Genomic DNA, 27287 nt, shown 5'->3' on the forward strand with positions numbered 1-27287 from the left:
TGAAACTTAATTTCTGATATATTTTTAAAATATACATATATTTTAATATTTTCAAAAACATTTTGTTTTGTGTTGTGGCTTAGTTGGGTGAAGCGCTTGAGTGTGATGCCAGTTCGAAGACAGCAGGTTGATCACATTTTGTCTATAGATCTGCTTTTAATTATATTTCGATTTACTTAGACCCATTTCTTCTGGTTTTTTTTTTATTACGTTTTTTTTTTTTGCTGCGAATAATATGACATCAATTTTTCGGACGAATAAGAAAAAAATGGAATAAAACTGCTTACTGCTGTCCCTATTGCTTACAAAAAATTCCGAAATATTCATTGTTTTTTTTTTTTGTTCTCCTTCAATGTAGAAAAAACAAAAAACAATTTATAAAAATTCGATCAAAAATACATACTCAAACGAAATTCTGAAAATACAAATTATAATTTCAAAATTTTCATGAAAACTTCTCGAATTTTCGAAAATATTTTTGAAATTGGTTCGCATAGTTTCAGTAATATAATTAATGATTTTTTTTTCTTCAATTATGGAAAATAAAAAATGAGAATATATATAATGATAAAATATATATTGATAAAATTGGTTAAAATTGACACTGCTGACTTCGTGTTCGCAGCTGTATTATTTTCAACATCAAAAAAATGAATTGAACAATGTGGAAAGTTCCTTAGATTTTTAAAAGACTCTATGCTCAAGACCCGGTACACGATTCTTTGCGTCACTGTTGGCAACAATCGATTTGAGCGTAATCAAACGTAATGATTTTCAAAGTTCGGCAAACTCCTCTCACAGTCATTTGTAACAATCATCATTGATTTGTAAACCAGCGGTGTGCAATCTTATGCTATCACATTTTGCGCTAATGCTTACTTAAATACAAGAGTGGCAGAAGTGATTATAAAATTATACATATACGCATATGTGCATGCATTTGTGTACATCTCAACCATCAATGCCCCAAATCAACCGGCTTTCATAGCCCTACATTATATGTACATATATTTTCATACACATACATACAAATTTCTTCTTTTTTGTCTTTTTCTTTTGTTAACGTTTCTCGCTGTTGTTTTTCAGATTTTTTATTGAATGAAAAAGCAAATCAGCTGTAGCTGTTGGTGGGAGTGTTTACCATTAAAAGCCTCTCATCCCGCTATTTATGGGACCCACCCAGAGCACCGTTTGTCATTGCCCTCCCACACACATCCGAACGTTGAATAAATAATCATGTGCAGTTCATATAAATTGCCTGTGTTTTTTTTTATTTGCTCTCTCGCTATCTCAAGCGCTCCACTTGTTCGACTGTTTGTTGTCTGCATACCCCCAGTGATGCTCAATTGCTCTCAATACTGCAATTTCTGACACTTTGTTGTTATTTGGGGTACTCAATTTTTGTACGTCCCACTCACGAATCGTGTTGCCATTTTGGTGCTTATGGGCCAGATCTGGCCCTTTTTTTGCGTTTAGCTCCAAAATTTCCGGTGTAGCTCCTAGCTCTTTTTTTGGACCTTTTTAAAAGTGTTTGCCCCTTTTTGGCTCCAAATCTATTTCGGCAATACGTATTGTGAAATTTGTAATGTGTTTTATGTGTGTCGAAGTTCTGTTTTATTTGTTTCGTTATGTATGATGTTGCAACTCGGTACTGAACTGGTAACAAAAACTTGAATCGATAAACTGTGTCATGAGGTTGTACATTTGCTTTTCCAGCTTGTGCAACAGCATATTGTCACCTTCTAAGAGTTTCGACCCTTTAACTTCAGATTATAATAAGTTTTTGTCTCCCGTACCTTATTTTCATTATATCTTTGAAAAATATATACGAACTAAAAAAGAAGATAAATGTATAGACGAATTTATTGAAAGAAAAATACTTAATATATGTCGTACTTCTTAAATTAATAGAGCAATTAAGGCAACGCTTGCCGCAAAATATAGAATTGTGAACCTCAATTGTTTTCTTATTTCACAAATTAAAAAAACAAGTATATCACAGATGAAATAACGATATTACAAATGCAGTGGAAGTATATCTATCTCCAAAATTGGAAAAATGTAACTTCAACTTTAAGTTTTTGGTTTGTGGTTAAAGAGTCTAAGAACGCGTTAAATTAAAACCCTTTCAAAGAGCTTGTCGATTTTGTGCTTACATTTCTTTTGCTGCCAATAAATAATGCTGGAGTTGAAAGAACGTTTTCAAACGTGAGTTTAATTAAAAGCAAACACAGAAACAAAATGAATTTAGTTATGTTGATTTCGCTTCTGACAATAAGAAGTGGTCTTAACCGGCTGAATAAATGCTGTCATGACTTTGAAATAAACAACGATCTCTCAAAATTAATGAACACAAAACATATTTATGAATGTAGCAATAATAATAATTCATCTTCCGAGGACGAAATCATAGATTTTGAAGTCTAAGGCCCTCAAACATATCTCGTCCCAACATAAACTTGAATATCGCACACGTATATTATAATGGTGATTCGTACCCGTAGGACGTTAAAAATTTAATAAAAAAATTCCAAAAAATTAAAATTAATTTTCATCGGTCAACATTTTGGCCAAACGTATTTTTGGCGAACCTATAGCCGTGCCGTCATTGTAGTAGTGGAAAAAAATATATTTTTGTTAGTAAAAAATTTAAAATGAACTATACAAACAGTATTATTTATGTACCTCTCTTGTATCTTATTTTTTTTTTTGTTTTTTTACTGTACCTTTTTTATAACTTTGTTTAAGTTTGAGTCGAAATAAATTTGAAAATTTGCATTGAAAAATATACATATACCTTAAGCTCTTTTTGCAACGAGTTTTGGATTTTCTTCAAGAAATTTAGCTCCTTCTAGCCCTTTTTTTCTAGATTCTAGCCACAAAGAAATTTTTTTCCTGGCAACATGCTCACGATTGCCCACATGCGCATTTGGGATCAGATTTGGGATTTCTAAAAAAAATCTGTTTATTCTCTCTCTTTCGGTCATCATCTCTGTCCTTTGCAACAACACTTGACTCGCTGACAAAGCAGGCGAACACGTTTTTCTTCATCAAAAAGTTTTTTTTATTGCGCTTACATTGCGTGCTTGGGTATATGTGAATGTGTGAATGTTGTTGGTGTTGTTTTTAGTTGTAATCGCCAACTTTACATCACCCAGTCACTATCTTCAAACTACAACTCCACTCTCACTACCCCATCTGATGAACAGATAAATTTTACTGTTTTCCATCTTTCCCACTGTATTTGTGATTCCTGATGTTTTTGGCGCGTCACATCGCTCCACTTGTCTATTCTTTGTTGTCATGGCTGCCACTGAAATATATTTTTTGGGACCAAAATTTGCCACGAAAAGGACCAAAATTGTACAAAAAGGTCAAATGTAGTTCCAAATGTTTAAAATAGTTGGCGACCGCCGTGATGTTGTAGCGTGCTCCCCATACCACATCGAAGATCCTAGGTTCAATCACCTGGTAAAGCACCATCAAAAATTTAGAAACAAGTTTTTTCAATTAGAAAAAAGTTTTTCTAAGCGGGGTCGCCACTCGGCAGTGATTTGGCAAGCACTCCGAGTGTATTTCTGCCATGAAAAGCTTCTCATTGAAAACTCATCTGTCTTGCAAATGCCGGTCGGAGTTGGTATAAAACATGTAGGTCCCGTCCCGCCAGTTTGTAGGAAAAATTAAAAAGAGCACGGCGCAAATTAGAAGAGAAGCTCAACCTAAAACACAAACAAGTTTTTGTGAGCCGTATATGGTGGTGGCCTCGATACATCTGGCTACGCATAGACAAGAAACTACACCAGCTTACACCTAGAAGTTTTTCCGAGATTGAGCTAGTGCAAAAAAACATAATTATTTCATCAACTACATCCCAAAGTTTTGCAAAATATGAAAATGTTCGGGGTTGTTAAAAAATGTAGAATCCCTCCATTTAAACAGAGCTTATATTCACTTATCTCGGCCACGAAATTATTACAATCGACACCGTTATTTGGAAGCAGAGGAAGGGGGTTGGTTGAGTAGTCGGTCTTAGCATTCATCCTAGTTATGTGGTAGATTACTACTTCTTGGTTTAACAGCAGTGGTCATCCCTTTGTCGGATATTAACCCGATACGTTCCGGTACTACAACCTCCTGACATTAGAGCGACTGCCAAACGAGCGCTTTTTGACCTCTCGAACCTTCGGTGCTTTCGATTTTACTAGCCTCTTATCACTGTATACTTTCAGCTGATCTCTAATCGTTATCTAGTTAAAAAAAATTGTGCTTTTTTTGGCACATTGCACAGCTCAAATTTAAAAAAATCATTAAAATAAAATAATTAAAAAAAATTTTAAGTTAAACTGTTTAATTGAAAACAATACTTACAAGAAGTATTAATAATACTAAAAGCTAGAAAATAATTAGGTAAATTCTAGGTACTAGTCATCACACTCCTCATCAATCTAGGGCGTTGATCAGACAATTAAATAAAAGCGTTGGGCGCGTGAAATTTCTAAAAATGTGATGCGTAGCATTACCTGATTAAGGTTCAGTTGGTCTTATATATGACTATCAATAGAAATTTGACGCGTCCAACGCTTTTATTTAATTGTCTGATCAACGCACTAGATTGATGAGGAGTGTGATGACTAGTACCTAGTACCCACCTAATTATTTTCTAGCTTTTAGTATTATTAATACTTCATGTATGTATTGTTTTCAATAAAACCGTTTAACTTGAAAATTTTTTTTAATTATTTTATTTTCAAGTTTTTAGTTTTTATTTAACTGCCTATTATTTCTCATTCTAGTTAGTTCATTTAGTAAACATTTTTTACAATACAAGTCCTCAATACATAATCTTTGCAAAGACTTTACTCGACTCTGCGGCACGTATGCTTGTCCCACCTCGAACTCCAAAATATTTTGATGCCACTTCTACCGGACTGTATGTAATATTTGTTCCAAATATGAGCCAAATCGGACATCATAGGTCGCTTTCTATTCATGTATGTATTATGTGTTCCAAATATGGACCAAATCAGACCACAAATACGATGTTTTTAAATATCTCGATATTTGCGTCACCTAGCGGAGATTTTTTTCATAGGTCGCTTTCTATTCTTGTATGTATTATGTGTTTCAAATATGAGCCAATCATTATTATTGTTATGATAAATTTTTTATTAATTGAAAAAATTTTTAAATTAGAAGAAAGAAAAAATTTAGACAACTGCCAAAGCTCGTTGTATAGATCCATTTCGGGAACTGCTAAATTCCTTCATCGGCAACGTTTAGGCGCCGCTGCTATAACCATTCAGCCATCACAGCGGTTTTTTGTTTGTCTTCATTAATCCTACTTCTATTCTGGTTCGTATCAATTGATATTCACAACACTGCGACATCTGTTGCAGAATGGATGTGAAAATTGGACTTGTTTGATGGCAATGCTGCCATAGTTTCATATTTTATTGACACTTTTTTCCCCGTGCTCTGGGATGTATTAACAATTTTTGTTGTTATATCGGCCTACTGATTTGTAAGATCGCCGGTTCGAATCGAGCTCAAGGCCTAACAATAATTTTTTATCATTATTATTGTTATGATAAATTTTTTCTTAATTGAAAAAATTTTTAAATTAGAATAGAAGAAAGAAAAAATTTAGACAACTGCCAAAGCTCGTTGTATAGATCCATTTCGGGAACTGATAAATTACTTCATCGGCAACGTTTAGGCGCCGCTGCTAGAACCATTCAGCCATCACAGCGGTTTTTTGTTTGTCTTCATTACTCCTACTTCTATTCTGGTTCGTGCCAATTGATATTCACAGTTTTGTTAAGTATTGAATCTATAAATCTTACCATAGTAAGGCCTTTAAAATTTCCTGCTTACTATTTCAGCATAAAGAATCTTTCAAAATTAAATATTTTATATGTTGTTCTGAAATCCTTAGACTCCAATGTGAAAATCAATTAGACAAAGACTGCTTTCGGAGTCACTGTCAATGAGTTGGTGAAACATAAACTCAGTTCAGATCATTGTAAACTTTACCAAGTAGCGCAGCTAACAGCTGATCGCTCAAAATTTGCACACACACTCAAACATCACTAATGGCCATATTACGGAAATCTTAGGGAAATTGAAGTTAAATTTTTAAACAGACATAAAATGTTATAATTTTGGAATATATAGCATCTAGGACACCTTAGTTGCAGTAATTGAAAGAAAATGTTTGCTTATACTCAAGTATTTAATTATTTTTTCTAAATTTATCTTTAATATTGATGCAATGATTGATCCAATGCAACTCTAGTCTTCCTACTGTTCTTCATTCCACTCCATTCGAGTGCCTATTTTCACGGCCTGCGAGTGCCTTCCACTCTATTCGCAACATAACCCCGAATTAAGCTGCCAAACTATATAGTAAACAATGGTTCAGATGTTTTGCGGGTGCCAAACAAGGGTTTTTTTGCCGGCAGCCATTAGTAGCTCTTGCCTCGACCTGTCGAATGCGCTGTTAAGACGAGCTCTAGTACGCCATTATGGCTAAGCTTCCTGAATATGACACCAAATGGCATCTGCTAAAGCAGACATGTTTTTGCAAAATCTATCCATTCAAAATACAAGTTTGCCAAACCCACCACGTGCCTGCCAAAGTGTCAAGCCAGAAAATGTTTGGTTCAAATGGTCCGAAGTGGCAATCTTGCCTTTGTTCGCTGTAGTTGCTTTCTCGACTCTCTACAACTTAAGCGCACTCGCTCACACCTCTGTACGTGTTGCAGCGAATCGTTATTTATTTTCACAAAATTTTATTTATTTTGTTAAAAAAAAAACATTTAGTGTTGAATTTTTAAGGATAACAAAATACTCGGAAGTATGAAGAACAACAAAAAATTGCAAGAAAAATACTTTATAAAAATAACAAATAAAAAAAGGAATAACAGGGCGTTTCAGAAAACGCTTTTGCGCACAAACTTACTATGGTGAGAAAAAGAAAGTGAAACTGTTATGGTTAGCAGTTTGAGGGAGTCTACAAACCTAGACAGAAAAATTGTCGTAAAAGAGCTCGTGGGTGTTTTCTTGTGGTGCAACTTTAGAGAAAGTAGGAGTGTTACGGTTTACCGGAAGCGGAATCGATAACAAAATCGGAAGCCGAAGAGGAGTACAAGAGAAACATTTAACGAAACAAATCTGGGGAATATGTATATGGAATTTAGTAAGTCTTAAGTGTTCAGTTTCAATATCGAAAGAAGTTAAAAAAGAGATATACATAAGTAAATACCTGGCTTGAACTCATACAATAATTTAACAGGCCAACAAAAGTTACAAACATTTGTCGATATTAATTGCTGATTCGGTGCCTTTGTGCTCGAACAGAGGACGGCCAAGTAACTTTGAGGACAAAAAAACTTTAGTTAAACCACTCCAGTAAAGAAGTTGGCGGTCAGTAGATGTTCCTTCCGCTTTGTCTGATTTAGCTGATTCACACCTACATATGCGAGGGATTTCCGTTTCAGGTAGCATATGAAACATTTTCAAATTTGATTTGCATATTTATACAATTTATACAACTTCTATTATTTAATTAATAAAAGTAAAAGAAGTATAAAACAGGTAATACAATTTTCAAATCAATTCTACTGTAATTTTTTTACTCCAACCACGAAAGTACTCATTTGATTTTCTGTGTTTTCAACACTTAATGAATTTACGTACATAATTGTACAAATTCATTGTATTTATTTATATAAGAATACATGCTTTCATATATTGTATGTAAATATATCCAGTTAAATACGTTACATAATTGGCCCGCTCAGTTCTACAACCAACTCCATTGATTTAATTACGCCTTTACCATCGCTCGGTTAGACACATTTACATATGCCAATACTTGAATTACTTGCAACTGTTTAATCAGCTAATAAATAAAATTATATTTATTATAAGTATCTTTTTTATATGTGTATGTGTCATTTTGTGTATGTGTTGGGTGTATGTACACAAGTGCTGATCAAGTTCAATGTTCAGCAATGAAATTTCTCTTGTTATAAAAAAAAGCAGAATTTTTTGTTGTATTTTTTTCTTGTTTTATTTTAGTCCTCTACTTTGCCGTTGTACGTATTACACTCTTTTTGTGTGTTAATTTTGTAATTTAACTGATTATAATGCACCCCATTGAAACGTTTGTTTTAATAACTTAACCCGTTTTGCTTGTTAAAGACTGCAGTTACGACGATATGGATATGCTGGTTTTATTTACACTTATCAGTATATGCATATGTCCACATACAATGTAGTCAACGGATAAAAGTTCGTTATATGTATATATGTATGTACATTCAGAATTCATACCTTAAACTCGTATTCGAATAGAAGTTCGAAATAAATTTTACATTTGTTTTTTAAGTAATTTTTGATGGCAAAATAAAAAATTTCGAAATACGAATTCGACATTGAAATCGTTTTCGAAATTACAATTTTTTTCGAAGTTGCGTATTATATTTTCGAGTTATCAAATCCACACTGAAGTTCGTAAGCCATTTCAAAATAATTCGTGTCTCTTAAAGTTATTGATGTAGACAAAATGCGGAAATTTTCGAAGTCCGAATTAAACTTAGGAACCGTTTTCGAAGCCATGTTACGTTTTCGAGTTACTAAATTCAAAATTTATTCTTTAAAAATTCCGTAATAATACAAAAAAGTTATGAGAGTTGTGTAAAATGTTTAAACTCAAATTTAAGTTCGAAAACAATTTCGAAATTATTTCTTTTTTTTTAAGTATTGATGAGGACAAAATATGGAATTTTCGAAATTCGAACTAAATTTAGAAACCATGTTTGAAACTGCTATTTGTTTCGAAGCTGTATGCTACATTTTCAGATTCCTGCTGAATTTTTAGCATCGTTTTTCTCGGACTAACAAAAATTCAACTAAGGCTATTTCAATCAAGTTTATATATGAAAATTGTGTCGAAATTTAAAAATGTTGGCTGTGTTGTTTCTGTTATAATCCGAAAATAATGGAGACGAAAAAAGTGATCAAAATTTGTAAAAAAAATGTTTTTTTAATTATTTATAAATTTACGAAAGTTGAGTAAAAGTTCGAACTTAAATGCGAAATCAACTTCGAAATTTTAATTAAATTTAGAAACCTATTTCTAACTAGCTATTTTTTGTAGCTTGTGTGTATTTTTCTTCGGGCCCACAATATTATAGAAAAATGGGGAACTTCGTGTTAAATTTCAAACCTATTTTCCAAACTTCGAATGCTTTCGAAGTTATGTCTTTTATTTTTCGATGAAAAAAATGAAAGTTTTGTTTCAAAATTAATTTTAGATTTACCAAAAATTTTGTTTAATTTATACAGAAGAAGCTTCGAAAAAATTTGCTTAAACAATTCATATTGCCAAAACAAATCGATTTCAAAATTTGTACTAAGTTAATTCGAATTAAACTTCAAAAACGTTAAGCTGCAAAAATCTGCTTGATTTGTAAAAAACCTCAATTTCGAAATATTTATCAGTTGGTTCGAATTAAGCTTAAAAATATTATCTAAGCTAGAACTTGGTTTCTTATTCCTTGCGGCTTCACGAAAGTTCATTATCGAAAAGTAAATCTTTAATTAAGTAAAAAAATTATTTGGAAAAAATTTTGTTATGTTTCGCCGATTGAAATGAAATTCAATATCGATCTGATTCACTGAATATTAAAAATTTAATATTAAGATTTCGACTAAGACGTAGTTTACATATAAGGATATTATCTTCATTTTCGTACTTAACTCCCAATCGTTAATTATATAACTAGACTTCCCATAAGTTTTTCTCATCGATAATTTCAGGGATGCGGCTTTTTTTGTTTTCTTAGAAAAAGTTCCACCTCTAGAAAGACATCTCTAATTGGAAGCACAAAATAAAAGAGAAACGTGAAAATTTTACAGAAAATAATCTAGTTCATAGGGATGGAACATATGTAAATGCGTAGATTATCTATCGATTTATTGTAGATTAGGGAATGTGTAAACGTAGCCTAAGCTTGAAAAATTCTGCTTGATTTGTTATTTTTTGCTGAAATTCGGCCTCTTTATTTTTTATTCAAACTCAATAATTGTTTATTTTTTTTATTTACTAAAATTTAGCCACTAATTTTTTTCAAATTGAAATTTTTTTAGTTAATTCGAGTTAAACTTCCAAAAAATATGCTGGTTAAATTCAGCTTGCTTTAAATTTATTGCTGATTTGCGAAAACTCAGCATCGATTTTTTGTTTTCCGATGAACAAAAATACTCAATTTTGAAATTCTTATCAGCTAATTCGAACAAAGCTTCAAAAAAAAAGCTGCAAAAATTTAGTTTTTTTTTGTTAATTCCAAAAATTCATTTGCTCTAAAATTCACCAAAAAATCAAATTCGAAAAATTGTTTAAGCTTTATTTGATTGATGTAAGCTTATTTCGAAGCCTCTAAAAGCTAAAATTTTTTTTAACTTAGTTCGAATTAAGCTTCGAAAAAAATGTTAATTAAGAATTTCACTTTTTTTTTCAAATTCAAAAAAGTCAATTTCAAAATTTAAATGATGAATTCCTTTTTTTTTGCAATTTCACAAAAGTTCAACACCGGGTTTTTTTAAATTCACAAAAAACTATTTCAAAATTTATTTTTAAGCTTATTTGAATTGAGCTTCGAAAAATATGTGGCACAATAGACTGGGTTGGTCCCCATACAAAAAAAAAGTTGCTAATGACCGCCCCTAAATTTAAAGATTATGTTGAGAGGGTTTCGGAAAAATTTTTTTTTATTTTTTTGATCCTTCGAAATACAGCCGAAAAGGTTTTTCGTTGTAACTTGGTTATTTGACGTCCGATTTTTAAAATTGATATGTCATTATTTTGGCCTTGAGAAGCTTCACATTTCCGTTTAATGTGCTTTTCAGCTATGAAGTCGTTTTCACATGATTAGGTCAGCTAACAAAATTTTACCCCCCTAATGTATGCTTTTTTCCTTACCAAACGAAACAACTTAAAAATTCAAGAAAATGTTGCTTTGAAACCATATTACTAAAATAAAAAACAAAGAAGCTATAGCACTTTCAATATTTATTGCAACTGTTATTTTACCTGATTCTTATTATACTTAGACCTGAAACTCATGATATTTTTGGAGGAAAATTGGAGGGTTTGCATTGAAAAGTTAATAAAGATATGCCAAATATCATGAATAGGGGAAGTCAAAGTATATATGTGAGTCAAACATGTTGTTTCGTATTTGTAATAATAACGCTTTGAGACAAAATCAACTTTTTTTCTGGGTATTGGACAAAACCCACTTTTTTGTAGAGATTGAGGTTTAAGTAAACAAAGTACTATCTCCGTTTTTCGAACTTAGCCTCCAAAAAATAGATATCGGCTTACGAAGTTCGAAATTCTACATTTAGAAATTTTATTTTTTTGTTAACGCGTTCAGCAAATTGAAAAAGTAAAAATGTGGGCGTGGTCTTTTCCCTTATTTGAAGGGCTGAATTCTCTTTTTGAGAAATTTACTGCAGTCAGACTCTGACATCTGACTTTTCACCTCGTATAACAGCTGTTATACTAAATTTCTCAAAAAATGAATTCAGCCCTTCAAATAAGGGAATGGAGCGAACCACGACCACATTTCTACTTTTTCAATTTGCTGAACGAGTTAACAAAAAAAAAAATTCAAAATGTAGAATTTCAAACTTCGAAAGTCGATATCTATTTTTTGGAGGCTAACTTCGAAAAACGGAGATTGTACTTTGTTTACTTAAGCCTCAATCTCTACAAAAAAGTGGGTTTTGTCCAATACCTAGAAAAAAAGTTGATTTTGTTAGCTGACCTAATCAGGTGAAAACGACTCAAGGCCAAAATAATGACATATCAATTTTAAAAATTGGACGTCAAATAACCAAGTTACAACGAAAAAACCTTTTCGGCTGTATTTCGAAGGATCAAAAAAAATTTTAAAAAAATGTCCGAAACCCTCTCAACATAACCTTCAAATTTAGGGGCGGACATTAGCAACTTTTTTTTCGACCCAGTCTATGGCACAATTTCGAATTTTTTAAGTTAATTCCATAAACCCTCGAAAATTATTTAATACGAAAATAAAGGCCCATGCTAATTTTAGTCTAAATTTCATTTTCTTCTTTAAATATCTTATAATGAAATGTAAATATTTTGCAATTAACGAACTTTTGTTAATCCCCCCGCATACTATGTTTAGAAGTATGTACTTTAAATTAATTTCTGTCTGCACTTTGCCTTGCGTGTCTTCTATAAGTTTTTCACCCTTTTTTCTTAAGTTTTACCACTTGGCATTTTCTTCCGCCATCGCTATCAAATAAATAAACAAAAACCACATAACTTTTGATATTTTCTATAAATGCCTCAGGATTTGTGCTTGTTTGCTCAAATAAATAAATCATCACATTAACATTTGTCAATATTTATTTATTGTATTAACATATATTTGAACAAGCGCATTATATGTGCTTTAGATAAGTATTGATAGGTTTGCCACTTTCCCTACCCAATTTGCTTATGACACTCTCCCACTATTTGTACATATTCACTATTGAGAAAAAGTGGCAAAAATTTAAGGCATTTTGAACTCCAAACATTAGTTTGTGTTAACGAAGTTTTTAGCATTTTTTATAGCTTCGACAGACAAAACGTTAATCCGAATTAACTTGCTAATTCGAAACTAACTTGAGAGCAGCGAATCAATGACACATCTTACAAGATTTAACTAACAGAATAAAAATTAAGCACTGTTGGAGTGAATGAATGCCAATTGTTATACCGCTAGCTTTTGAGTATGCGCCATGGCGAAGTCAACACAATCGGAATTTTACCAAAATCGATTTGTTTGTTGTTGCGAGCGAAATAGAGCCAAATTGCTGTTGTGAGCCATAGAGAGCAATTGAGTGAGCAGCCTTGATCTAAATGATATTTAGATATCATAGCAAGCAATTCGGTTCGGATGTTGAAGCTGTTCTTAGAAATTTCCGCGGTGTATATTTATTATTTTGATCACGCTCAGAAACTGGCAGTGCCCTGTAACAGACTAAAGCTCATTTGTAATTCCAACATTTTTGTTTGGTTCTTTTTTACTTGAAAATCCATCTAACTTATACGAAAAGAACTTAAATGTTACATATCCTGAAAATTTTAACTGCGTGTCCCTCTTCTTCAACAAAATTTCTTGCCACACAAAAAATGAGTGAAAAAAATATTATTTTGCATTACAAGCTACATGAAATTATAAACCACATAAGTAATTTAATATATTATCCTGCTACTAACTAAACAACAAATTGTTTCTACTATTTTTATACTCAGTTGAACAGAGCTCACAGAGTATATTAACTTTGTTGGATAACGGTTGGTTGTACAGGTATAAAGGAATCGAGATAGATATAGACTTCCATATATCAAAATCATCAGTATCGAAAAAAAATTTGATTGAGCCATGTCCGTCCGTCCGTCCGTCCGTTAACACAATAACTTCAGTAAATTTGGAGGTATCTTGATGAAATTTGGTACGTAGGTTCCTGGGCACTCATCTCAGATCGCTATTTAAAATGAACAATATCGGACTATAACCACGCCCACTTTTTCGATATCGAAAATTTCGAAAAACCGGAAAAGTGCGATAATTCATTACCAAAGACGGATAAAGCGATGAAACTTGGTAGGTGAGTTGAACTTATGACGCAGAATAGAAATTTGGTAAAATTTTGGACAATGGGCGTGGCACCGCCAACTTTTAAAAGAAGGTGATTTAAAAGTTTTGCAAGCTGTAATTTGGCAGTCGTTGAAGATATCATAATGAAATTTGGCAGGACCATTACTACTATTACTATATGTATGCTTAATAAAAATTAGCAAAATCGGAGAACGACCACGCCCACATTAAAAAAAAAAATTTTTTTAAGTCAAATTTTAACAAAAAATTTAATATCTTTACAGTATATAAGTAAATTATGTCAACATTCAACTCCAGTAATGATATGGTGCGACAAAATACAAAAATAAAAGAAAAGTTCAAAATGGGCGTGGCTCCGCCCTTTTTCATTTCATTTGTCTAGGATACTTTTATTGCCATAAGTCGAAAAAAAATTTACCAATCCTTTTGAAATTTGGTAGGGGCTTAGACTCTAGGACGATAACTGTTTTCTGTGAAAAAGGCCGAAATCGGTTGAGGCCACGCCCAGTTTTTATACACAGTCGACCGTCTGTCCTTCCGCTCGGCCGTTAACACGATAACTTGAGCAAAAATCAGTATATCTTTACTAAACTCAGTTCACGTACTTATCTGAAGTTACTTTGTATTGGTATTAAAAATGGCCGAAATCCGACTATGACCACGACCACTTTTTCGATATCGAAAATTACGAAAAATGAAAAAAATGCCATAATTCTATACCAAATACGAAAAAGGGATGAAACATGGTAATTGGATTGGTTTATTGACGTAAAATATAACTTTAGAAAAAAACTTTGTAAAATAGGGTGTGCCACCTACCATATTAAGTAGAAGAAAATGAAAAATGTCTGCAGGGCGAAATCAAAAGCCCTTGGAATCTTGGCAGGAATACTATTCGTGGTATTACATATATAAATAAATTAACGGTACCCGACAGATGATGTTCTGGGTCACCCTGGTCCACATTTTGGTCGATATCTCGAAAACGCCTTCACATATACAACTAAGGGCTACTCCCTTTTAAAACCCTCATTAATACCTTTAATTTGATACCCATATCGTACAAACACATTATAGAGTCACCCCTGGTCCACATTTATGGCGATATCTCGAAAAGGCGTCCACCCATAGAACTAAGGCCCACTCCCTTTTAAAATACTCATTAACACCTTTCATTTGATACCCATATCGTACAAACACATTCTAGAGTCACCCCTGGTCCACCTTTATGGCGATGTCTCGAAACGGCGTCCACCTATGGAACTTAGGATCACTCCCTTTTAAAATACTCACTAACAACTTTCATTTGATACCCATATCGTACAAACACATTCTAGATCACCCCTGGTTCACCTTTATGGCGATATTTCGAAAAGGCGTCTACCTATGGAACTAAGGCCCCTCCCTTTTATAATACTCATTACCACCTTTCATTTGATACCCATATCGTACAAACACATTCTAGAGTCACCCCTGGTCCACCCATAGAACTAAGGCCCACTCCCTTTTAAAATACTCATTAACACCTTCCATTTGATACCCATATCATACAAACACATTCCAGGGTTAAAAAAAAATAAATGTAAGGCGCGATAACCTCCGAAGAGATCTAAGGCCGAGCTTCTCTTCCAATTTGCATCGTGCTCCTCTTGATTTGCCCTACAAATTGGCCGGACGGGACCTACATGTTTTATGCCGACTCCGAACGGCATCTGCAAGGCAGATGAGTTTTCACTGAGAGCTTTTCATGGCATAAATACACCCGGAGCGCTTGCCAAACACTGCCGAGGGGCGACCCCGCTTAGAAAAATTTTCTTCTAATTTAAAAACCTTATTTCTAAAATTTTTGATGTTGCTTTGCCCGGGGTGCGAACCCAGGGCATACGGTGTGGGAGGCGGAGCACGCTACCATCACACCACGGCGGCCGCCGACATTCCAGGGTTACCCTAGGTTCATTTTCCTACATGGTGATTTTCCCTTATTTTGTCTCCAAAGCTCTCAGCTGAGTATATAATGTTCGGTTACACCCTAACTTAGCCTTCCTTACTTGTTTTTTTTTTTTTTTTTGGTAGCTTTCATTTTCGTAATTTTTCAGTCCATTTCATTTGCAATTTTTGGCCACACAACGCACTGGAATGTGACTTTACTAAATTGCATACATTCACAACTTAATAGTAGTGACATTTGAAACGAAAATCTTTTCGGAATTTTTTTTTTTAATCTTTCTTTAATTGGGTACGTGTCTCTGTTGGTGATCTCCGTCAGTTACTCAAATCCTTCCCAAATCACTGTTCTCTATACCGCCCGTGTATGATATACACATATTTTCGTATCATATTTCGTCATGTTTTCGCCTAAAGTTTCATTCATGCGAAAAGAGATACCGTTGGCTCATCCGCTTGTCTTCTTTTTTTCGTTTTTGTTTGCTTTATATGAGACTTTAATCATGTTGCCTGCTCGTTAGGAAGAGTTGTTTTTTCATTTCTATGGTGATCTTTTTATATTTGTATGAGTGGGAGGGAGAAGGGGCGAGTTTTGTAATTCACAGCGCGCTATCAATTTCCCAAAACTTATTTGGAGTTTCTGTAACATCAGCAAATTCTACTCTTTAACGGAGTGTTTTTTGGTTGCTGACCTTCTGTGTATGTACAGCAGTGAAAACGAAAATAAAATAAATAATAAGTGTAAGGCGCGATAACCTCCGAACAGATTTTAGGCCGAGCTTCTCTTACAATTTGCGTCGTGCTCCATTTTAATTTTTCCTACAAATTGGCGAGACGGGACCTACTTGTTTTATGCCGACTCCGAACGGCATCTGCAAGACGATGAGTTTTCACTGAGAGCTTATCATGGCAGAAATACACTCGAAGTGCTTGCCAAACACTGCGGAGGGGCGACCCCGCTCTCTTCTAATTGAAACACCTTATTTCAAAAATTTTGATGTTGTTTTGCCAGGGGCGTGAACCCAGGATCTTGGGTTCGAAAATTTCGAACTTTTTATTTAAAATTTTTAGAATTTTTTTTAATATGCAGTTTTGTAGTTCAATCAATCCCAGTCCCACAATGTACAAGTTACAAGCCTCTCAAACTTCCCATTGATTTTTAATAATGTTCTTTCCGAAGGGTGCTTCAGATCTAGTCTTTATTTGGATATTATTAGATACTGCATAATTTTTATTTGATATCGTGTTCTACATACGAACATTTAAAATTTACGCATGGCTGATATACATAGGTTAGGTTGAACTAGCTGGTCCATGAGGACCTCACATAGACTGAATGAGTCCGTAGTGTTACCAGAAGTTTAACGACCAAACTGAAAAACCCTATCAAAAACCAGGACGTCTGTTATAAAATAACTCCGTCCTCTTGGCAAAAACTTCCTAGGACCTATGCGACTTGCTGCTCCTAGATCTGACAGCTGTATCGCTCCTACCCTGCAAAAATCGTTGGATCATGTGGTCAACTGGAGTATTTACCATTATACTCCACTGTAATGCAGCAATGGACCAACTTATGTTTCTACACGAACATATTGTAAGCCGATCATTGCTCGTTTTTAACGATTGTAATCACTACACGATGTTTATTGGGCTGTGGGTACTCCATGGATTACTCTGATGTAATGCGGAGCTAAAGTATATAGTCTAGTCCTAGGACATCGCAATGTTAATTGGACCATATTTTTTGTATGAATTGTGGTTAATTTTGGAGCACTCGGTTGGTCCATAGCGAGTACTCCATACATGCATGCATGGAGTACTCGCAATTTTTGCAAGGTAATAGCTGGAGTCTTAGCCTGGCAAGCTCAGGGCACGTGCGCAAAATATGCGCGATCGTTTCCTCATCCAACACTCACTTCCTGCATATGCTTTCACTGACCATGCCTTATTTAAAGGCATATGCGGCCAGAAGGCAGTGTCCTGTCAGAGTACCTGCCATGAGTCTAAATTTCTCTCTTTTTAATGATGGGAGTAACTTTCTTAGTCTAAGGTTGTATCACCTACACATTATTGGGACGTCTAAGGAGCAAGCTTCGTGGGATGCACCCTTTTTAGCTAGTTCACCCGTTTTTTTTTTTCATTCCCATATGCCCTGGGAGCCAATATAGATATATGCTTCTCCCTATCGCCATTTGTTCCAAGGATTGCTTACACTCTATTACAATGAAACTGAGTTATCGAGATAGAAAATACAAGCGAAATTACGTAGTTTATATGAAAATTTTGCAAAAATAAGATTACGCTAGAGTGAATCGAATATATGTAAGTTACTACCCTTCAAAGCACATGTTACCTAGAATTTGTGAATAAAAATAATTGATTACAAAAATGTATGCTTTTTACAAAGCCATTACTCTCCGCGTTAATTTGTTGACGCCCACTTTTTGCTGACAATCCATTTTTTATTTTTTAAAATTATACTATGTCAGTGCTTTTGAATTAGTCATTTTTTCGTATAGTTTTTTTTTTTTTTTCGCTTGTTTTTTCTGCGTTTCTTCTTCGTAAAACTACATATTTTCCGTTTCCTACTGCTGCCACTTGCCTATTTTTTTTGCGTTCCTATCATTTGCTAAGCTATTATGTTCATGTCAATAAACTCGAAGCAGTGCACGGACTTTACCAATTTATTTGTAAGTCTACCAACTTTTTGACCCATTTTCATTTTCTCCCACTTCTACCACCAAAGCCCAAAAAACCACCAACATTATAATATATATTCGCATTGAAACCAAATACTGCGATCATTAGGTTAACGTATTTAATTTCCAAGCACACCCAAAGAATATTAAGAGGTGACCAAACTAACCAATTTCGAAAATTAGTGCACAAATTCAAACAAGAAATAAATTTGCTTAAGATTTTTAAGAATTAATGAGCTTAACCGAAAACCGCCACGTCATCATAGTCAAGCAATTCCGTAATGTTTATTTATTTCAACAGGTTTCACCGGGATCGAACCGCGGTCGAAATGGTACCATCGCAATATGCCAGTAAATGTTTCCTTCTTTTCAGTTTTTCCCAATAAAACCAAAATAATAATTGAATAACAATTATTATGTACCGGTGTTAAGCTCATTAATTCTTAAAAACCTTAAGTAAAATTGAACACACCATTAAACATGCAAACATATAGAAATAAATTTGTTTATGAAATATATGTGAAATATGTATATACAAATTTACACGTTTTTTTTAAAGTGTTATTTCCGTAAAATGTGCTTTATTTGTTTTACAATAAATTATGATTTGTTTTGTACAAATATAAACTGTAGCTATTGTTTTCTTTGAAAAAAATCTACCAACTTCTACTACTATTTTCATTTTTCGTCTACCAACATTCTCTTTTTAAAAGTCCGCGCACTGACTCGAAGTTCTTAAAAAAGTATGCTAAAAGTTTGAGTAGAGAGTGTGAGAGGAGATTATCATCGATAAAAAGCAAAAAACCGTAAGAACAAAAAAAAACATCTTTAGTGCTTTTCCGTATGTTACGTTATTTATTTTAAAGACCAAACGGACTGAGAAATTAAAAATGCTTATAAATGAATAACATTTACGCTTTGATGAGTTAACTCACCTCGTTACATATCAAATTTTGTATTGAAAGTAGAGCAGCTGAATCGAGAAGTGAATTGAAACAAAAAAAATTATTATAATGGGTTCCTCGAATACATAAAAGTGTGTTTAATTATCCTACTGATAAGGTATTATAACTCTTAAAATAGTGCTGTCAATCTGTTAGAGCCTAAAATTCTTTTCAAGCCTGACTTGAACACGTCGTTTTTGTGTCAAATCTGTTTTAGCTACATTCGAATAAAGCGTATCATAATTTTTGGTTTTAATTTCAGATTAAGACCAAATTACTTATTTCAATTTATTTTTAATGGTTTGCTGAAATCGAAGTTTAATTAGTTAATTCATTGTAATATAATTTCAACAAAATTCGAAATTAGGTCATAAAGAAATTGTTGAGGTCATGTAAATGTCAAGTCAAATAGCGCGCTGGAGTTTAAAATTGTATATGACATATGATAGAAATCTAGGATTATTTCAGAATCCGACTTAGAAACATGCACAATACTACCAAAAATTAAATGAATTAAAAAAAAAAAAATAAACGAAGTTTTGCCAAAAATTACTTTACTACGTTCTATCCCCTTGAAGGGAAGACCCATTAAGTAAATTATCAATTTCTTTGAATTTCTGAAAAGAATTAATAAAAAGTTTTTAAAGAATAAAAATATTTTTCCCAATGAAAAAAAAATAGTTTTTTTAATGAAAACAATTTTTTTCTTAATGTTTTTTTTTATTTTCCGCAGCTATTTTCTTAATGAACGGTTTTTTTTGTTTAATTTTTACATGATATTGATATAAGTAAACATTATCAAAAATTGGTTTTTTGAGTAATCGAATTTTGTCACGTTTCATAATTCTAAACTATATCTTCAATCGATTTAATTTCGAAACTACATAAATTAAAAAATGTTTTCTTCTGACAAATAAATCACTCCATACTACTTTTTTATACTCTCTTATATTATAAAACTTAGGCATATCTTAAATTGTTTTTTTTTTTTTCAAAAAATAAAAATTGTTTTTTCTGAAAAGAAATCTTTTTGTTTTTGACATAATTCGAAAAAAAATCTTTTTTCTTCTGAAATTTCCCGATACTCTTTCTTATATTGTAAAAATTACACACGTATCTTAAATTGTTTTTTTTTTTTTTTTTTCAAATACGGAAGAAATCAAAATGTCAAAAATTGTTTTTAAAAAATTAAAAATGAATCCTTTTTTTGACAGAATTCGAAACAAAATCTAAGAATTTCATATACTATTTCTTAAAGTAAATAGTATTTCTTTTAAATAAACATTTAAAATTCGGGAAAAATCTTAGAATAAAGAAAATGTTACTAAAAATAATTTTGCTTCTTTTCAATAAACCTCAATTTTTTTCTTCTCAAAAATAAAATTTATCCATACTCTTTTTCATATTCTCTCATATTGAAAAACTACACATCTATCTTAAAAATCTTAAAATTTCATGAAAATATTTAAAATTTCAAAAAAATAAAAAAATTTTTATAAAAAAAAAACGATTTGTTTTGGAAACAAAATTTTTCTTTGACAAAACATCTAAAATAGTAACTTTGGTTTTTATTCAAAAACGAAACATTTTTTTCTTTTTCATGGTCATTCAACTTCTTATTCAGAGAAAAATTTAAAAATTAAAAATAAAAATATTTATTTTGTTCAATAAACAATTTTTTCTAACAAATATAAAATAATATTTTTTATTTGTTTAATTTTGTTTTCAATAAAAATGAATTTTGTATTCAGAGAAGTCAAAAATTTCCTGATCCTTTTTTCTTCATATTCTTTCATAAACTAGATAGATATCTTCAATCAAAAGTAAAAAAACTATCGAAGAATTAAAAAACGGTTTAAAAAATAAAAATATTAAAAAAAATTGCTTCGGACAAATCCAAGTTTTCCTTAGGGGTTTTTCATAAACTTTCATAATTAATACATAAGAAATCTTCAATTGATTTTTTTTTAAATTTCAAAACTAAAAAATTAAGATTTGTAATAAGTTTTTCTTAGATGAAATATAAATTCCTTTTTAAATTAAAAAACAATTTTTTCTGACAAATCAAAAATCAATTTTTGCTATGTTTTTAGCAAAAAAGGTTTTTTTGTTTGCTTCTGATAAGTGAATATTTTTCATGTCTTTTTTTCATAGCTTTATATAAATTATAATATTCAATCTTTCTTAAAAAATAACAAAAAATAAAAATACAAATTTCATAAAACTGAAAATTCATAAAATGTTTTTAAAAGTAATTTTTTTTTGTAAAAACATTTTTTCCTCCAACAAATTTTTTTGCTGAGAAATCAAAATTTCGCATACCAATTTTCAAGCAATTCGCGTAATAAAATAATTTGTTTCGAAAATACCTTTCTCTGAAGCAAAAAATCATTCACAAGAACACTCTCCAAGGTTTTATGTAGCTGTCGTGCAAATTTGGACAAAATCGACCCAGTAGTTTCAGAGTCTATGGGCTACATACACTTAATTTTGAGAGCCGCTGTACCATATAAGGTTAGCAATTTTTTTTATAAAGTGTCTTTATTTCTCTTCTTTGGAACTATTAATTTATTATGCTTGTACCATTGTTGTTGACTTATGTATGTACTTGGGCTGAGACTATCCGCATATTCGAATATCCGGATATCCATACGGATATCCGTTGGCACGGATAAAATAATATTCGTTTGTGAAACTATCCGGATTTATGAAGATCCGGTTAATAACCGTATTTTTGGATATCCAGTGAAAGCAGCAAATTGATGTTCCATATATGTTTATTTAACATTAATAGCAATAAATTCGTGGGGCATTTAAATCAATTACCAGCGTTTTTTCAATATATAAACAAATGGCACAGTTCTTATTTTCACTTGTTTGTAAAATTGTAGCGTTTTAGTTTTTGACGTTAATTTAATAATCTACAAACATATTTTGTGAATAATTTTTCGACGTTTGCTTCGTTCAATTCTGATATGCAGATATTCAACTTTTATATTCCGGACATGCGGATATCCGGATTTTCCGTTTACGTATCCGGATAGCCGAACAGCGGATATCCGGATAGCCGGATTTTTTGCTTAGTTATCCGGTTATTCGAATATCCGGTTTATACGGATAGTTGAAAAATCCGAATGCAGTTCACAGCCCTAATATGTACGTGTATGGGAGAGCATAGCTTTTAATAAAATTTATACTTTCCTTTCTGCTAATTAACATGCGAATGATAGCATTTGGATGTCTTCCTCCACCTTCGCCTTGTTCTTTGCTAGAACATAGTATGTATGTACTTTATGCATATGTTCTTAAACACTTAACATATCAACGTCTTATGTGCTAACTACATACAAGCTTACTCATATTTGAAACATATCTCATCGTGTTATTAACTGAAACTGTGTGTCCAAGTTGGCTGACCTCTAAAATATATATATATACACATAGTAAAATAGAGTAATATTTGGAGCGTTCCATGGAGTTATCGAGCTCTGGCTCACGCTAAAATCTCATTGGAACGATATGTATCAACTTAATGAGAGCTGGTAGCACTAATATAAAAAATCTGCTTTGTTGAAAATAAGAAGAAGAAGCGTACACAAAAGATGAAGATACTCATAGAATTATTAACATTTAAATAGTTTCGCACGTAAACAAATTATTTATTTTCCTTACATTTTCTTCAAGTTGTCTACTCTTTCCGTGTTTTTGCTTTTAAATATGGCGAAATCTTTTATGTATACACATATGTACACATTTATTTCATTGCTATCATGGCTCAACTATATGGTTGGCTCATCTCATCAGCTGATTTTACTTTTTTATTTCACTGGAGTAGGGATTGTCAGAAGGAGATGGCAAACTCCAAATGATACCAACACATTGACAACATTTTCTTACTACACACAAAAGCTGCTAAGTTTTATGTTTCCATTCTTCTAACACCTACACGCTGATTTTGACAATCTAAACAAAGGTATGTTGTTGCTTTAGAGATGAGCCAACCATATAGTTGAGCCATGAGTGATACCTACTCAAAAGTGGTTAGCTGTCAAAAAATCTACTACAGAAAACGAAACGAACAGAACTGCTATGCGGATCAGAAATTGAACCAGATAAATATCAGGATCACAACGTTGTTGTTGCATTTGCATGTTAAATTTTTATCGGTATCTGGTTTACGCGTCATTGGAACGTAACTAGTGTTTTAAAAATTCATACTGACTTCTAGTCACTTAATAGTTGCTAACTTCAGTGTGTCGTTTTTAAGGCTTTTTCACACTCCTCTTCTACTTGCTTTGATTGTTATTATGAGCCCAGCTTTTCCTTCTGTTGCTGTTGCACTTAAATCTTGCTGCTTGCTATATATGAATCAATAATCATTATTCTATTTGCATGAGTATAATTTTTAAATATGTTTTTTTTTTAATTTTTACTTTAGCCATTTTACGTTTTCACCTACATATAGTTAATTTATGTGTGTACATTAGAGTGCGCCTTGTTTTAGAAGTTTTGTGCTATGAATCAAGAGTACAGCTAGAAAATTTAGTAAGGAAATATAAAATTTGAATTAAAAATTCCAGCACAAAATTTCAGAAAAAAATCTGCGGAAGACACAAAACGTTGAAAAGTTTACACATGCACTTTTTGCGTTTTTCAGTTTTTTTTTAAATAGGCAGGATCGCCATATTGTCCGGTTAATATATTTTAATATTTTTATATGTAATTTTTAAATTGTAATTATTCCGATTTTTATTATAAATCTATATTTTCAAATTACATACATTAATAATTTCTTTCTGATGTTATAATTCAAAAATAACTTAAATCTATATTTTTCTAATTTAACAAAGTTAAAATAAGTTAAGCAGAATTATAAACCCCACACCTTCTTCTTATATCCTTTTAAAGCAAACTTTAAACATTTTACTAGAGCGCTCGATAAAATATGAAAAAGCTCAACGTTAGATATCGATTTCGATCCTGAAGCGATGTCGAAATGATCTCGAAGTGACCTTGAAAGCAATACCGTAGCTATCCTGAACTAATCCTACAATGTTTATTTATTCATTTTTTTTATTTATTTAGAGTTTGTACAAGGAAGACTTAGTCTTTTAGGCAGTACATCAATCCGATTAAGTTATTATACGGAAATGTTACAAAAAAGATTTACTTATTCATCTAAAGATATAACATAACATATATAAATACAGAAAAGTTAAATACATACAAATTTTCAATAGTATAAATTATCATACGTTCACTTAAAACTTTAAAGATTTAGAGTAACTTAAGAGTTAAGAAAAGAAAATGCTGCTAGTTTGAAACATCCTGCATTTTTAATAGTTTTTGTTTTGGAGGGAAGTGAGGTCCATAGACAGATTGTACTGACAAAGAACAGTCTTGATGGTTGGATGGATGTTGTGTATTTAAAATTAGGGACCAATAGATTTAGGGTCCGAGTGGACTGACACAAATTTCGTTTTTCAAATAAGTAAGGGGAATTTTTGGAATGAAGTAGCTTATGCAAAAAGCATAGATTTCTATGTTTTAAGAAGTTATTAACATCACTTCCGAGAATTTGTACGGCATATGAAGAGATATGATTAAATTTCTTTTTAGAAAAAACGAAACGGGCAGCATTTTTTAAGGCAAGTTGCAATTTATTATGTGAAGACGAATCAAGATTACCGAATATAATTCCCCATACGAAATTTGAGGAATTATAAGAGATTTGACCAGCTTCATTTTTGTTTCACGTGGTAGTAAATAGGCAGTTCTGTACAAATTTCGAAGGGTATTATATTTTTCACCGACCATAAGGTTAACATGGTCAACACAAGTTAATTTAGAGTTAATTCTGAAGCCTAAATTGGTGGCCACGTCTTGGAATAATATTTGGTCTTCATTAAGTATAACTTCAGGAAGGCTGTTCACGTCACATGTTGCGCTCGATATTGCTAGCACCTTAGCTTTTGTTGCATCCAATGTCCTATGCGTGATAAGTCTTCATTCAGCCTGACGAATAAGTCTTCGGTAAGCCCAATAGGGCGTGACAAGTATATTTGTGTGTCGTCTGCGTAAAGGTGTATTTTGGCAACAAGGAACTATGTCGTTAATAAAAAGTGTAAACAATATTATTGGACCCAAAATAGATCCTTGTGGGGCACCAGATGTTATAAGCTTTAAGTTTGAGACATTATCATCGCATTGAACTTGCTGAAATCGAGCTGTGAGGTAGTTTTGGATTAGCTTTATAGCATAAGAGCTGAAGTTATAGTTTATTTCCAGCTTATGAAGAAGTATTCTGAAGTCAACTGTATCAAAAGCTTGTGATAAATCTAACAGTACAAGTACTGTACATTACGGTGATAGGCAGGGTGTATGTCTTCAATAATCTTAAGCATGGCAGTAGCGCAACTATGTCCTCTCCTGAATCCCGACTGGACCTCAGATAGTAAGTTATTATTATATATGTATATAATCAATTATCTGCTTAGCTAATAGCTTCTCATAAACCTTAGACAAGGCTGGCAACAGACTAATTGGTCTAAACACTTTGGAAGAACATGTTCCCAAAATAGTTTCGAAAATTTTGCCGAAATAGTTTTAAGTGCACCCAAAGTGGTCTAGACGTGATCCCGTGGCGATTTCGAAATAGGCAAAAGATGATATGACCGGGAAAAAGCAAAAAATTTCATCGCGAAAGATGAACCTAATTATTTAATTACATAATAATCCCGAAAACTGTTCCAAGCGTTGCAGAAATGCACCCCTTATTGACGCCGAAAGCCATTCCGAAGTGAATCCGTATAAATCCTAAATTCAATGGTAATTGTGTGCGAAAGAGCCACAAATGAACTTGAAATACTCTTAAATTATCCCGAAACGATTCTCTTACAGTCCAGAAATGGTCCCAAAATGATGGCAGAAACAATGTAAAGTAATACTGAAATTAATACTTTCTAAAAATGGTCCTAAAATATTCCAAAAAGTGTCCCAACATCGTCCAAAAAAATATATATGCTGAAACAAGACTTTTTCCAAAGAAGGACAAGTATCCACAGGAGAAACAAAATTTTGTTCAGCAATGGTACTGAAAGCTGATTCCGAAATGAAATTGAAATGCTTCTTAAGTGATCTATAACTAAGATGGAAAACTATTTCGAAGGAATCCCGTCATAATCTCAAAATGTCCCCTCAATGTCGTACATGTTTTCAAAATTATACGATCTTGGGCCGAAATAAAAGATGACATTGTAACAATATCGTGTTTTGTAGCTCAACAAAAAATTGTTCTCACCATCAAATAAGGCGTACCCTAATGTTCGCATGTATGTAGAAATTTCGTTGCTAATTTCGCCATGCAAATGAAAGCAAAATGAAGTGAGTTCAAAAGAGGAAATAAAAATAAAAATGCATATGAGTAAAAAAAATAGCAACACAATAAATGAACACAAAAAAATCAAAAATAATTACTGAGTAAAGCCAAATATAAAAAAAACAGATGAGAAAATATTTTCCCATGTTAATTGTCATTTGACATTTAAACCGTAAATGCGTTTAAGTATGATGTGCTAGAATTATATACATAGGGAAGCCAACTGCATGTACAGAAATTTATTAAAAGCTTCGTTCAGAAATGTTAAAGGATTTTGACTAAATTTATAAATTTTTCCTTGAATTATAAAATTCAAATTTGGTATACTTTTCTTTAGCACTACATTTTTTTTATGTATATAAAATTAACCAAAACAAGTTTTCATATTGACATCAGGAAATAACGAGCCTAAATACAAATTCGACGTATATATACTCACCTAATCGATGTATCCATTGTAATCAATTAATATTCGTGGATTCGACGAATCCTTCTAATCCATCGATGTGTACGTTGAGGGGACGTATTCATGGAATTTATGCATAATCGCTTACAAGATGTATAAATTTAATTAATTTACTGTTTAAACAAAGTTAATCATGTTACTACTTCG

At 32.3% G+C, this 27287-nt stretch overlaps 1 protein-coding gene across 9 annotated transcripts in view; it reads left to right on the forward strand.

The window, feature by feature from the left end:
• E2f1 (E2F transcription factor 1) overlaps positions 1-27287 on the forward strand; it is a 269882-nt gene that overhangs the window by 220025 nt on the left and 22570 nt on the right. The gene's annotated exons all lie outside the window — the stretch shown is intronic.

Source organism: Eurosta solidaginis, chromosome 1 (assembly GCF_040869045.1).
Source record: "Eurosta solidaginis isolate ZX-2024a chromosome 1, ASM4086904v1, whole genome shotgun sequence".
NCBI lineage: Eukaryota > Metazoa > Arthropoda > Insecta > Diptera > Tephritidae > Eurosta > Eurosta solidaginis.